Genomic DNA, 16,480 nt, shown 5'->3' with positions numbered 1-16,480 from the left:
TGGATATTTTATTGCTTAGAACTTTTTTAAAAAAAAAACTCCTTCTTCCTGACAGTTTTTCAAATTTAAAATATGCCATTTGGCCAAAAATCATGCAACACTAGTCCAAATGTATACACTCATGCTCAAATATACACAAATCAATCGACATTTATGAAGAGTCTACCAAGAATTAAGCAATATTCCAAGTCCTCAAGGTGCTTAACAGTTTCTTTCTCTCTCTCTCTCTCTCTCTCTCTCTCTCTCTCTCTCTCTCTCTCTCTCTCTCTCTCTCACACACACACACACACACACACACACACGCACACACACACATTCCTTTAAACAGATTACCAGAATACTTGATTATAGTGATACAAAAAATTTCCCAAATTGCATCATTTATTCCATATTTATAATAGCTTCCAAAGCAGAAGATATGAAAGCACATGAATATTATTTCATTAAATATTGCTATGATTTTATTTATCCCCTCTATTGTGTTACTCATCTGTTATTACTTTTACATGGAAAACTGATCCTCTTTTCCTGGGGAATAAAATTGCAATATTGAGTTCATGGGAGAAGGTTTATATAAGTTAAATGAAATGGCAAACCCAAATTATTTTCCCCCTAATTAAGACCCGCAAGCTATCCTACTATCAAGGATACAGAGTTTGTAAAGAAGAATTTAATTACCCACCAGGTTCATATTGATCACACATACTGGATGTTAAAATTTCTAGCCTGTTTATGTGGATATATAGCCTTAGGTGCTAATTAGTGTGGAAGAATTTACCGGTGCCTTATCTCATTAAAGCATACCACCACAATCAAGAACAATGAATATTTTTTAAATTACAATTTTGTATAAATGTATATTATATATATACATATATGTGCAAATAGACATACACATATACATTTCCAGGAAAAAAATTCTGAAATTTTATAATCTTTTACCAAAATGACCAGAAGGCTTAGTAATAACGTTAAAAATGTTGGTGCTAAATAAGCTTTATTTTTTTTAATTTTATTTATTTAAGGCAATGGAGTTAAGGGACTTTCCCAAGATCACACAGCTAGGCAATTATTAAATGTCTGAATCTGGATTTGAACTCAGGTTCTCCTGACTCCAGGACCAATGCTCTATCCACGAGCTGCTCCTTAATGGGTCTTTATTTCAAACATTTTATTAACAGATGAAGAAACAGAAATTCAGAGGGGAGAAACAACTTGTCCAAAGATATACAGCATTCTTTTGGCAAAAGTGTAGCTTATTAATTTCTGTAAATCCTCCAACAAACTTTTCCTTTTAAAAATGATTGCTCACTTCAATTATGAAAAGTCTGAACTCACTGCATATCACTATGTGCTTTTGTAGCACATTTTTTTGTCTACACCTTTGATTTCATTGATGTAGGGAACACCCTTTCCACAAATAGAATACTCTTTTTAGAGAATGGTACTTGCTTTGTAACTCTCTGCTCATCTTAGAGAAGGGGTAGTGAGAGTTTCAAATGCTATGTTCTTTCTTTTAAAATTCTACTACAGTATATTATAAAAATGTTTGTTTTATTTCATAAATTAAAAATAAAATAAAAACATCAGGGAGTTGTACAGGATCCAAGGAACATTGTGTGTGTGTGTGTGTGTGTGTGTGTGTGTGTGTGATTGAGAGAAAGAGAGAGAGAGAGAGAGAGAGAGAGAGAGAGAGAGAGAGAGAGAAAGAGAGAGTGTACTCTTCAAGTATAGGAATTGTGACCCTCTCCTATTCTTCCCCCCTCTTCACATACCCAGTGCCAATTGACATATGATAGGTACTTAATAAGTACCTGTTACTGGTTATGTAAGAAGTGTGATTTGAACCCATCTTCCTGAAACTAAGAGCAGATCTCTTTCTCCATTTCCACCATGTTGTATCATATATAATCTGGAACATAGATGATTTTTTCACACATACATACACACACACACACACACACATAAATACATGCACAGGAAATGTGTGTAGGATCTTTAAATACCCTAGGTGATATACAAAATTTAATCTGTAAAATTTAACTCTGAGTAAGAAAATATTAATTTCCTGGTAGCACTTCTATTTAGAAGGAGTAAAATCTAGTGAGAGAAGTTGTTGACTTGGAATTCAGGGTCCATAGGCTTAAGTTTGTGCTCTGACATTGATTGGTTGTAAAACGGCCAATTTATTTAACCTCAAGTTTTGTTATCTTTAAAATGGAGATTGATACCTATACTGTCCACTTCACAGGGTGGCAGGATTTGAGAGGCAATATGTCATAGCTAATAGATACAGCACTGGACTTGAAGGGGTGTTCAAATGCTGTCTCAAATACTTGCTAGCTCTATGATCTTCAGCAAGTTACTTAATCCATCTTGGCCCTAGTTCCCGCTATCTACAAAATGAAGGAAGTGGATATAATGGTCTCTTTGACCCTCTAAATCAAATTCCTACAAATATGGTTTACAAATAAAATACTTTAAAAATAAATATGAACTAAGACAACTACTATTATCAGTAAAATAAGTAGTCTAATCTCAAGTTTTGCTGTTAGAAATATGATCATCAGAGTATGGATTCAAGTCGTGCTAACTATGCGATTATGGGTAAATTACTCAATCTCTCAATGGCCTCACACAATTCTCTAAGATCATAAATTGCAGAGGGCAGGTAGATGGAGCAGTAGACAGAGTGCCAGGCTTGGAGGAGAAAAACTTGAGTTTAAGTATCACCTCAGATACTTACTAGCTGTGTGACCCTGGGCAAGTCACTTAACCTATTTGCTTCAATTTCTTCATTTATAAAATAAAGCTGGAGAAGAAAATAGCAAATCATTCCAGTATCCCTTCTAATTAATGAAACGAAATCATGAAGATTGACCATGACTGAATAGTCAAGTCTTACACTAGTGTCTCCCTGTGATGTGGAAGGGACTCTGAGCTCTTGGAGATTGTGTTAGTAAGGAGAGTGAAGGTTCTGGCATAGCTAAACTAGAAAGACTTCAATTGAGGCACCAGACAGAATGTCTGTTGTCCCAAGTTCAGCTTAGCTAAGTGCAGAGAGGACCATGGAGATGAACTTTTTTCCCAACCACAAACAACACTCACAGAATGTTTACAAAGTTGTAGAGAGCTTGTGCCCTTTGTTGGAGTCTAAAGAGTTTATGCAATACCTCATATCAGAACTGGGAGGGGGTGCCATTATCACCCTCATTTTATAGATAGAAAGCTAGTCTTAGAGAGGTGAACTGATTTTCCTAGGGTCATATCACTAGCAGGTATCAGAGATAGAATTCAAACTCAAGTCTTTCTGATTCCCTCACTCTAACTATTGTGCCAACTAATTATCTAGTTATGTGGGGGGGGTAGTACCTACAGAAATGAAAATAAAGATTCCCTGAAATACTGAATGAGAAGAAAGAATATCATAGATACAAGGAGACATTTTGTGTTCCACTTGGATAAATGAGATCATTATTAAATATTAGGTAAGGTGATGTCAAATATGCAAGAAAAGATCAAATATGGATTTTAATTTTTCTAACTTTTGATATTTATTTCATAATCACTGTATGTTGAGTAAGTCAAAAATAATGTAATTATACATGCATACTGTTTTATAGTTTTTACTGAAGTTTTTCCTAGAGACAGGAAATTCCAGGGACCAGGAATCATTCAAGTGAGGCAGATGGACCCAGCTGGGGCTCTTGTTGGGTCATTTATTCTGCTCCCATACCCTAAGATCAAGACATCAAGAGTTTCAGCCAGGACTCATCAACACATAACTGGCAAATAGATGGAGAGGGGGCAGGGGTGTCTGCTCAGGGCAGGGACAGGGAGGAATAAGAGGGATTGGAAGAAGTAATTAGGAAAAATAGGGGGGAAGGAGAAATGAAAATGAAAATGAGGGAAGGAAAAAAAGAAGGAATAGATAAAAATAGATCATTATCCATGCCCATATCTGTCTATTACACAACATTCAAGTCTTAAGCTCAAATACACATAAACCACATTGTGTTACCATCAGCTACTGCATTGAGGCCACTAAAGCGATTTTCCTAAAGACCACTCCCACCCCACCACAGGCTCACTCAATTCCAGTTGCTCTCTGTGACCTACAGAATCAAATTCAAAATGCTCTGGAATTTAGAGATCTTCATTACCTAACTTTCCTCTACCTATTTTTCTAGTCTTCCTACAGTTCCTACTCCTTCCTTTCTCCCCACCACCCTCTTGGCACTCCTTGATGTAGTGACACTCACCTCCTTGCCCTCCCTCAAACAAGATGCTCCATTTCCCACATTTTCTCCAGCTATTCCCCCATTCCTGGGATACTCTCCTTCCTCATCACTATCCTCTGACTTCTCTGGCTTCCTTCAAGTTCCATCTAAAATGCCACCTTCTCAAAAAAGTTTTATAAATCCCCCTTAATCCCAGTGCCTTCCCTCTGTAGATCATTTCCTATTTTTTGTGTATATATATATATATATATATATATATGTATATGTTTACATCTTGTCTCCCCCATGTGAGCTCTTTGAGAATGAAGACTGTATTTTGCCTTTCTTTTTTTTGTATTCCCAGTCCTTGGCATAGTACCTAATATCTAAACGGAGCCTAATAAATGCTTATTAACTGACTAATTGACTACATTTCCATCTATTGGAAATTATCTCATCCAAGTAGGCCTTTTAACCTCATTTTTTGTTCTATTTGACATTGAGTTCTTATACATTTAAAGTATATTTCTGTAAAAGATATCATTCCTTCCCTCCCTCCCTCTACTAGAATGTAAATCTAAGAGGGCATGGAAAGTACCCTAGTTATATTTCTATTAACTCTACATATAATATTAACATATGATTGGGCAGGTGGAGATCGATGTAGAGCACTGGGCTTTGAATCAGAAAGACCTGTTTTCTTTAGTTCAAATCTTGTCTCATACATTTTTTAGCTGTGGGACTCCAGACAAGTCACTTGACTGTGTTTGCCTCAATTTCCTCATCTATACAATGAGGTGGTAAAAGAAATGGCAAACCACTCCAGTTTCTCTGCCAAGAAAATCCTAAATAGGGTCATGATGAGTCAGATATGACTGAACTGACTGAATAGCAGCAACACTATGGTTACTTCTTTAATGAATGAGCAGAAAGAGCCATTCTGGCTTATACTATTCTAAGTGATATGTCTGTGAGCAGAGGCTCCCTGTCAATTCCCTGCACCTATCAAATGAAATGCTTTTGAGGTTTGGGAGCAGGGGATTGGGGAAGTGATCCTTGTATCCATGCCAGATTCCTTGTCTTCCTATCAGCTCCCTTGACTTGCTTGATAAGTCATATTCCTTCATCTTTGTTGACCCCCTAAAAAAAAGGAAATTAAAATTTTTGTTTTCATTGTTTCAAAAATTGCACCACTCTCAGAAACCCAACCACAATTAATGAATTGTAATTATATAATAATTATAGCCTTTTAAAGTTTTCAAGGTACTTTCCTCTGTTTGAGAGGGAGAATTCAAATATTAGTATTGTTATGTGTAAATGAAGGAAGCATCTCAGAAAAATACATTGTCATATTCAGAGTCACACAACTACAAAATACAAATGAAATCAGACCTCCTGACTACAGGTCCAGTGGAATTTACAACATTCTACCTTTCTCTTATATGAGGCTGAGTGAAGTGAGCAGAACCAGGAGAACATTGTACACATAAATAACAACATTGTGTGACCATCAGCTATGGTAGGCTTAGCTCTTCTTGACAATAAAGTGATCAAAAACAATTCCAAAAGACTTGTGATGGAAAATGCCATCCACATTCAGAGGAAAAAAAAATGAGTCTGAATGCGGACCAAAGCATATTAATTTCATTTTTTAAATTTGTTTTTTCTCATGGCTTTTCCTTTTCGTTCTTATTCACCTTTCACAACATGACTAATATGGAACTATGTTTAACATGATTGTACATGTATGACCTATATTAGATTGCTTGCTGTCGAGGGGGGAGGGAAGGAAGGATGGGAGAAAAATTTAGACCTCAAAAATCTTACAAAATGAATGTTAGAAATTATCTTTACATGCAATTGGGAAAAATAAACAACTATTAAGTGTGAACAACAACAACAATATTCTACTTTTCAGTGTTAGCCCTTTTTTCTCACCTAAGATCAGGCCTGATTTCATTTACTTTGCTAGTACATACACATTTACATCAACTGACATATGCAGCCATAGAATAGTGGAGGTTTGGGGACCCCAGTAGATTTGGGGTCCAGAGACCTATATTCTGGGTCTGACACTGATTAGCTGAGTTTTTTTTAAATTTTATTTATTTAAGGCAATGGGGTTAAATGACTTGCCCGAGGTCACACAATTATAACAATATAGTGTTAATTCACTATATGACTTATTACACACAGTCACAGACACACACACACACACACACACACACAAACACACACCCTACATTGCTATTGCTGGAAGAAACCTTTGCAATTACTTAGTCTTTCTCATCACAAGTGAAGAAACCAAAACCCTAAGAAGGTAAATTGTTGTGCACAAAGTTACACAGCAAAGTAAACTTAGAGTCAAAAGACTTATCTTCCTAAGGTTAAATCTTTCCTTAGACACTTACTGTGTGACCCTGGGCAAGTCGCTTTACCCTGTTTGCTTCAGTCTCCTCATCTATAAAATGATCTGGAGAAGGAAATGACAAAGCACTCTAGTATTGCCTGCTTTTTGTCTTGTATTTTTTTCTTGGCAATTATTAAGCGTCTGAGATTGGATTTGAACTCAGGTCCTCCTGACTCCAGGGATGGTGCTCTATGTACTGCACCACTTAACTGAAAGTGCTTTTTAGACAAGTCACTTCCTTTGATGCACTTCAGTTTCCAATTTGAAAAATAGAGGGTCTAGACTATGATTTTTGAAGTCCATTCCATCACTAAAATCGCATGATTTCATAACATATTTAAGTTTGCATAGAGAATGATACTAACATTCTCTTGTAGTTATAATAGCACTTTTTGAAAAAATGACATTGGTGAATTGCCAAGAAGAAATTCAAGTTTTGGGAAAGAAGTATAGCATGAAGGCAAAAGTACAGGGTTGAGACCCAGGAAGCCTGAGTTCTAGTTCTGCCTCCCTTACTAGTTTTCTGTGTCTTGGTCAGTCTTTTCTGAGTCACGTCCAACAGTTTGTGATCCCATTTGAGATTTTTTGGGCAGAGACACTGGAGTGCTTTGTAATTTTCTTCTCCAGATCATTTCATAGATGAGGAGATTGAAGTAAACAGGGTAAAATGACTTGCCCAGGTTCACATAGTTAGTAAGTGTCTAAGGCAAGATTTGAACTCAGGAAGATAAGTCTTCTGACTCCAAGTTTAGTTTGCTATGTAACTTTGTGCAAAACAATTTACCTCTTAGGGTTTTGGTTTCTTCATTTGTGATTAGAAAGACTAAATAATTGCAAAGGTTTCTTCCAACAATAGCAATGTGGGGTGCGTGTGTGTGTGTGTGTGTGTGTGTGTGTATGTTTGTGTCTGTGACTGTGTGTAATTGGTCATATAGTGAATTAACACTATACTGTTTGGGGGCAACTAGGTGGTGCAGTGGATAGAGCACCAGACCTGGAGTCAGGAGGACCTGAGTTCAAATCCGACCTCAGATGCTTAATAATTGCTTAGCTGTGTGACCTTGGACAAGTCACACAACCCCATTGCCTTGAATTTAAAAAAAAATTAAAAAACACTATATTGTTAGGAAATTTTGATGTGGGATATCAAATCTTGAGCATGGTGCATAGGAGCAATGGGCTTAAGATCAGAAAACTCATCTTCTGGAGTTTGAATCTAGCCTCAGACACTAGCTATACAACACTGGGAAGGTCATTTAACCCTAAATGCCTCATTTCCTCATCTGTAAAATGAACTTTAGAAAGAAATGGCAAACCATTCCAGTATCTTAGCTAATATATGTCAATGGTCAAATGTGAACCCAGGACAAAATAGGAGCATTACTCTATTCACCAGCTTCCTCATATAGAGTTAGGGGATTTAGAGCTGGGAGGTACCTTAGAGATAATCTCTTCTAATCAGCTCATTTTAAAAATGAGGACTTTTTCATTATTTTAAGGATACGTGATTTCATCAGTGTGGGTATTCCCAGTTCTCAGTGGTAAGCTGGTAAATATCTAACAATCGGCTCCCTGGGGGAGAAAATATGTACAAGATATACTTTTTTTTTTGATTAAGTGACCACTTCTGGTTTTTATGGAATTTTCAAACTGGTTGATGGTACAAAATATACTTTTGAATTTAATCTGCATTACTAACATTTTATTTATCACTTTCTTAATCCACAAGATAATACATCAAGCCTCTGTTTGTAGCCTCTGCCAGATTCTGAGGTGTGAATGTTCATAATGAAAATGTAAAAGCTCTTTTAAGCTGAATCTAGTAGGATCAAGCTGCGGCAACCCTCCCTGCCCTTACCAACACTGAAATGGCAAACCACTCCGGTGTCTTAGCTAATAGACAGCTAATACATATTTATGGTCAAATCTGAATTCAGAACCAAACAGGACCTATCCACCAATTGCCTCATATACAGTTAAAGGATTTAGAGCTAGAAGGAACCTTAGAACTAATCTCTTCCAAACTGCTCATTTTAAAAATGAGAAATTCTTCATTACTTCCAGAATATGTGATTGCATCAGTGTGAATGGAAAGCCCCTCCAAATTTTAAGTTGGGACCTTCAAAAGCCAAAAAATATCCTACTAGGGAACAATTTTCCAGATCATGAAGCAGATTGAAAAACATCAACTGAAAGATGATCAGAATACTAATATAGATATTTTATAAAATTGATGCTGATCAATCAAAGCTATGTTTCTTTCTGTTAAACATAAGAACATATCAACATATGGTGGCCCAAAAGCTTAGTGCAGGGTTTTTAAGCCATTACACTTTAGACCTTGGAACTACCTTATACTATAATTTCATTTCATATATATATATATATGTATATGTATATGTATATATATATTCTGTATTATACATTATATATTATTATTTATATTGTATATATTATATGTTATTTATATATTATATTACATTGTATATTATGTTATATAATAAACATATTATTTATATATTACATTTTATATTGTAATTTAATAAATTTTTCTACATTTTTGATGGAGCCACTATGTGGTACAGAAGATAGAGCACTGGGTTTGGAATAAGGATGATACATCTTGCTGAGTTCCAATCTGGCATCAGATGCTAGCTATGGACTATGGACAATTCTCTTGACCCTAGAGAAGGAAATGGCAAACTACTCCAGGATCTTGGCCAAGAAAACTCCCAGTGGCATGAAGAGTTGGAATAATTGAAAGGACATAAAAACAACAATATGTAATAATTTTAAGCCATTCACCCAGATATTAAAATGTGACACCTGCACATTAGAGTCAGTAGCGCTAAGGCAGATAGTAAGGCAAGAATACAAAGTTTTTAGTTCATGAAGTACCAGTATTTTTGGAAGCAAGGATAATATAATATTGGAAAATTGTGCCAGACATCTAAAAAATGCACTCTGGTTCAGTCATGTACATCAAATACTTACCTGATATCAACTTCCTCCCTACCCTCAGACTCCCTCTTCTGTTATTACAGTATCACTCTTTACTACACTATGGGTCTGCATACTGCTATGATAAAGTCATTATATGTCATTCTGGTAGCAGTGCTTGGCATGCCTTCAAACCATCTTGAACAGCCTCTGGGTGGAAGAGTGTTAACAGTTATAATGACCTCATCCAGCTATCCTTATTATGACCCAGTAGAATACACCTTTGAATATCATCACCCATCACCTATCACAAAAGATTAAAAGACATTCTAGAAATGCAAATAATCTTGGCTTGGAAACTTTCCTGAATTAAACCAAATGTATATTTAATTTGCAATATATTTTTTTTAAATTTTGAACATGGGTGTCCCTATCCAACCTAGAAGTGGCAACTACTCACAGTTTGATCCCAATACTGATAGGATAACTCTTCTGTGTTTTCCCAATCTGGGTTGTTTCATCCCTCCTAAGCTTATAGGTGTTCACCATATCATTATTGAATTTAGTATAGCTATTGAATTGGCTTTAGCCCTTATGTAGCTCAGAATTCTGAAACTCAGGGAATCTATCACTCTGAGTTTCCCCGGGCATGGGGACTTCCAACATGTACATTAAGTGCCAAAGTCTTCTGAGAATAATGTTAAATGGCATAAAACAAGTAATTGTAGAGAAAGGGGATATTACATATTTTTAAGATGTAAAAAGTTTTAAAGTTTATTGTATAAGTAAAAACATTAAATTATTTTACTTTTCCCCCATTTCCTTGAATGATGCTATAGGAATGTTGGGCAGAGGTTGCAGAAAAACTTACAAGGAAAAACTATTAGAACTTACCCAGAGTTCAATAGGCTATTTTGGGAGGTAGGAATTTCAGTTTTGTTTGATGGAGGATAGGGGTGAGTGGGTGGAAGGAGCAGGGATGTCCTTTACACAGACTAAATGAACACTTTTCAGAGATGCTGTTAAGGAATTCCCTACTCAGGTATGGGTTGACCTACTTGCCTTCTGAGTTCCTTTTCTAGGATCAGAATCAAGCAAAGTATTTGAAACCATAGAAATAATAACTAAAGTCAGTGCCAATATAATAATGATTCATGTACACAGTACTCAACTAAAAAAAAAAACCTCATTTAACTGAAACACAGTTGAAAATCAAGAAGGAAGCAAAAAAAAAAAGGTTTTACTCCAGGCAAAACAGGGGTACCTTATGGGAAAAAACCCTTTAATTTTTTATTAATCTTTTTATTCTTAATTTGCAAACAATTATTATAAGTTGGCTTCCAAGTCCACAGGGGATTGCAAGCAACTTTAAAATGTAAAGAAAAATTGACAGGTCACAAAGAAAGAAGAGAGAGAAAAATTATGAAAATTAAATATAAAAAAGAAGACAGTAGTCTGAGGTTATATTATGAGGGGTCAAATAGCTTTACAGAATTCAGTATTGCCCAGCTTCATTACTATAGTACATCAAAGTAGAATATCAGTGTTCATAGCTACACTTATGAGGCACTAATGAGATATTAAATGATATTCTAGAGCAGTGAGGAGCATACACAACTGGTACTAAGAAAACTCAGTCCAAACTTTGTCCCAAATACAGTATGATTATAGTACAAATCACTTAACCTGTCCAAACCTCACCTTTTTGAAAAAAAAATTTTAAAATTAGGGTGCTGGACTAGAAAATCTCCAAGGTCCCTTTTAATGCTAACATTCTATGTTCTTTCCCCTAAAATTTTGTGTTAACACTTTTTTCTGCATCTCTCTAATGTATCTATTATACAGTATTGTATGCTATATATGCTATATATGTATGTATCTGTAATTGTGACGTCTTTTAGACTGAGAGCAGTACTCATGTTTATCTAAATTTTGTATCTTTTTCCTAATGATCAATCATTCAATGGAATGCTTGATTAATAAATGTTTGTTGAACAAATGAATGGCATATTCAAAATGGTGGAGGAGCAGGAAGTACATCTGAACTCTACCCCCACAACTCTTTCACGTGGATCTTGAAAAAGCACTAGACAGAGTTTCAGTGAGAGCCACAGGGCCAAATGAGGAAGGGACCTTTACTAAGGGCTGGCATTCCAGTATGACAAGTGGGTTGAAGGTTCTAGACTAGAGATAAAGGATCAAGTTCAGAAGCAAAAAGCAACTATGTAGCTCTGACTTTAAAAGCCAAGGATATCAGTTACAGTGTACAGCCCAGCTGGAAGTCTATAGTAAAATAATTGGGGCAGGAAGCCCAGACCAAAGATGAGTCTACTGTTCTTTCATTTTGAACCAGTCCAGTAGCAGTCTACTGGGATTCCAATCAGGAGTGTCTATAGATGTCTTACTCAGACTTAAACCTAGATCAGGAGTTTTAAGTGAAGAACTCCAAAACATATATAAACAAAATGTCAAATAAAACACAGCTTGGGTCCAAGTTCAACTGGAATGAACCGACAGTGCTCAGAATGGGAGAACTATTATGAGTCTTTGCTTTGGATCAGACTGCTTTGGGAACACTAAAAGCTTTTAAGTCTCAAGTTTGATCTGTCCCTGAGATTCTAGAATAACAAACACTCAATACCTTGAGAAAGCAATGGCAGAGCCCTGGAGGACATGAACTCAGTTCAGACATTTCCTCTAAATATACACTAAGTTCAGCTCTTATATAGTCTGGAATCATGAAGTAGTCTGGAAGAATGAGCAAAGACTCCCATCAGTAAAAAAAAAAAAACCTTCTGGTAACAGAGATGCTCATTAGAAAATCACAGGGAAAAAAAGAATGACTCAAAAATATCTATTAATAAGGTCTCAAATTAAATCACAGTTTGGGTACAAGTTCAAAAAAGAATCCCGAGGAGAAATGAAGCAAGGGATTTTTTAAAACCTTTTTTAAATATATGAAACAAGAGCTATAAAAGAAAAAAGGAATCAAGAGAAACATAAAAAGGTAAACATGAGTGAAAAGTCATAAGGGACTAGACAAGGATAATTTTTTAATATATTCTAATACAGGGAGATGATTTACATATCCTCTCAGAATGCTATTATCATCAGAAGTCATTGAGGGAGATAATTAAACAGAAGACCTAAGATCTGTTCTGTTTAGATGATAGAAAGAAAGAAAGGGAGAGGGAAAAATAATACACTAGTAGGAAAAGAATGGGTAAAATTATGTTACATAATCAGGCTATATAAATAGAAACCTCTACCAAAAAATAAAAAAAGGAGGAAAGGGGGTAGACAATAACTAAATTTGGACTGGCCAAAAAGAGGGAAGAATACATAAATATAGTTAAATACAGAACTGCATTTTTCTCAATATGGAACAAAAGGGGAAGACAATAGGCTAGATTATGGGACTGATACAATCAAAACAAATTCTAAGACTGTAGAATACAGTCTTTCCCAAAATTCTTAGTGGAGCTTTAAGCTTCAATAATTTCAAAAGTATAAAAGCTACAAACTTGCCAAAACATCATTTGAAAGATTATTTAAATTTCATTTACACTTAATTAGTTTTGTGAATTTTGAATAATACATTTTTAATTTTCACTTTAACAGGACATAGCACCCTGTCATTATATACTGTGAGTCTGATAGTTTCTGGATGACAATTTCTTGGGTCAGTGGATCAATCAAAGAGGTTCTTTTGCTTGGTTATCTCAGTCACTTGGTCCATCTCCTTTAGACTCTTTTTATTGTGGGTTCATCAAAACTGTGTTGTGTACATCAAAAACCTGAATTCTTTGGATGATCATCATGTGGGGATTACAAATGTAATCTTTTCAATTATTGAACAACAGTTAATAAAATATTTTATAACATTTGAAAATTAACTAGAATGCTTTTTAGTACAATGTAGTAAAATTGAATTTTTAAAATGAACATATCAATAAATGTCTCAAAATGTAAATAGCTGCTTTTTTAAAGTTTATAACATACTTTGTAACATAGTAAAGCCAAAACTTCAGCAAGACTTTGGGTACATCCTAATACATAGTATTTCTTTGCAGTGGCAAAGGTTTAGAAATTGAGGAGGAGCCATACTGAATAGGTTATAGCGTATGAATGTGATGTAATACTATGTTGTGCTGTAAGAAAGGATAAGAAACCTGAGAAAACTTATATGAACTGAATCAAAAGAATGATGTATGTAATACCAATACTGAAATGACAAGCATTTCTGCCTTAGGATCTTAGAGCAATGAAATACTAAGATCACAAAGGACTCAACATAAAATATACAACTCAGCTCCTAAGAATGCAAATTGAGATGCACTTTTTAAGGATGTGGCCAATGCAGGATTTGTTTTGCTTGACTAGATATTTTTAAAAGGGCATTTATTTTCATTTTTTTTCTCTTGTGGGGTGAGGGAAAGAAGTAAGAGGGAGACAAGATGGATTTTTGACAGTTTCAATAATAATGATAATAATTATACTAGTAAAAATTTTTAAATGGATGGATTATAAATTATATTCAATACAGCAGGAATACGTAGGAAAAAAGTTCCCTCTCAAACACTTAAAATTTTTAAAGTCCCAAGTTAATTTTTGCCTTTGTTACAAAACAAAACAAAAACATACTTCTGTCATTCAGAATGACTTTCTTTGACTTCCTTGCAACTGAAGTCATACTTTACTTATTTTTCTGGTAACAATTTTTTGTGGTTTGGATAAAAAAGAGTTTGTATTTATTTGCAAGAATCTATTAAGTGGCATAATATCTAATGCACTGTCAAATATAGCTTAAGAGGGAGCAGAGGAAACTATATATATACAAGATCTTTTGCATGGTGATCAGATTTTTCCCCAAAGCAATAAATTATTATTTGTGGAAATCTACTTGTCTCCAAATAAATATAATTTTGATTACTTAAATATGTTTAAATGTCTACATTTTAACGAAATGAAATAGCTATTGAGTAAATTCAATTGAATTCATCAGCTTTGTTCTAGATTAAGATAATGAAGTGTCAATAGGATAAACTAAGTTATAACCCAGCATTAAAATATATGAGTTCGGTAAAATGGGTCTTTACTAACAAAAGGTAAACTTCAGCTTATTCAAAGCTTAACATGTCCACTAATCTATGATGAATATTTTCCCTAAGTGTTTTAAAGCATTTTGGTTGTTTCTCATAGTTGTTTTCATTGTGTGGGATGAAGCTTTAGGATGAATTAAATCTTTCTTTGAAATGAAAACAAAACCGTTCAGAGTCAGTGTTGTATCTTTCCACTGGATAATTTTGAAAAAGGGAAACTAAACATCACATTCCATATGGATTCCTTCCTTAAAAAGATTTCCTATTAACATTCCCATGTTCTGTCCCAAAGGCAATCGTGGGAGGAAGAGGGAGAAATATTTTAAGAGGGATAAATAGAAAAGGAAAAATGGAAGAAACAGGCATATATCTAGGTCTCCTAAGTGGACAGCTAAAGCAGGTCAAAACAGAAATGAAGAAAAAAGAGGGTTATATTTAAGAATTTTGAAATCATAGAAATAAAATAAAGGAAATGTTCAAGGCCCTGGGAAATAAACAGTGGAAGGGATAGAAATACATTACATATTCGTTTCTAGGGGATGGGAAATTAATGGTGATAAGAGGCTTAGAGGTAAGGTTTCAAAATTCTTCATCTTGATCTCCTGGCTGGAGCTCCAAGTGGTAATGACTATGCTGCCACTGTAGTATAAGACTATAGATCATAGATAAAAGTGAAAAATGACACAGAAATTGTGAGAACAGGAAGGCAAGATCCATGATGAAGCAACTACAAATTCAAATCCAGTCTCACATATTTACTAACTGTATGACTCTGGGCAAGTCACTTAATCCTATTGGCCTGAAGAAGAAAATGGCAATATTCCAATATCTTTGCCAAAAACAAATAACCCAATTGAGGTCATAAAAAAGTCATATGTGACTGAAATAACTTTGCAGCAACAACTATACCCAAGGATCTCTCTTAGCTTCATAATGACTTGAAAACTACATATCAGTATCACCTATTTTCATTATCCTTTTATTTATTTTGTTAAATATTCCTAATCATAATTTTCTGTTGTTTTTAAGTGATTTGCCCAAGGTCCTGCAGTTAGTATCATGTGTCTGAGATCAGATTTGAACTCAGATCCTCATAGCTCCAGGGCCAGCATATTTTAATCTGGTATAGGTCATTCTCAGGAAGTGGGTCACCATCTATATCTTTGATAACTCTGCTCTAGAAAATTCATTTCTTGTTGATTGTCTTTTGTTTTCAAAGATCAATACATCACAAGAGATGCCTTGACTTCTGAGTGAACTGAATTGAAGTGAGATAGAGCTGCAGAAAGCCATCATCCTCACTGTCTCTTCCAGAGTCATAGAAGTCCAAGGGCAAGACAAGAGGCAGGACAACTGATGATGGCATGAAATGCAGTGGATGACCTTGAAGTCCTCCAGGTCTGACCAAGTTCTAAGAGTTCCACAATGCATACTTCAGTCATCATGGCTGTTGGAACAAATTCCTCATTTACATTCCACAGTGGGGAAATCTTCACAAGCTTGGAGTAGACATTTCCCTAACTCATCAATGGGTTTGGGGTCTGTCAGTTACCCTCAACCTGTTCTAGACCAGGGTATGGCTATTGTTCATGCCACACTAAAATGAAAAAGGGTGGCATATGGGGCTCTGAGTTTATTTTCCTCCAAAAACTACAGTGAGACCAAAAAATGAAGAGAAATTCTGCTTCTTCAACAGTCACGATAATTAATTCTAAAAAAAAATTGTGGGTAATTCTGCAAATTCTGCAAAGGATTTTATGTGTTTTGATTGAAGGCAAGAGAGAGAAAGTGTAATTTATAACAATGTT

The 16,480-nt window shown here is 35.1% G+C and overlaps 1 protein-coding gene across 1 annotated transcript in view; it reads right to left on the bottom strand.

The window, feature by feature from the left end:
* The window catches only part of TMEM200A (transmembrane protein 200A), a 242,088-nt gene that overhangs the window by 4,139 nt on the left and 221,469 nt on the right, over positions 1-16,480 (bottom strand). The gene's annotated exons all lie outside the window — the stretch shown is intronic.

This window comes from Macrotis lagotis, chromosome 5 (genome assembly GCF_037893015.1).
Source record: "Macrotis lagotis isolate mMagLag1 chromosome 5, bilby.v1.9.chrom.fasta, whole genome shotgun sequence".
In the NCBI taxonomy this organism is placed as follows: Eukaryota; Metazoa; Chordata; class Mammalia; order Peramelemorphia; family Peramelidae; genus Macrotis; species Macrotis lagotis.
Note: the sequence above shows the minus strand (reverse complement) of the source record. Positions and strands in the feature narration are given on the sequence as shown.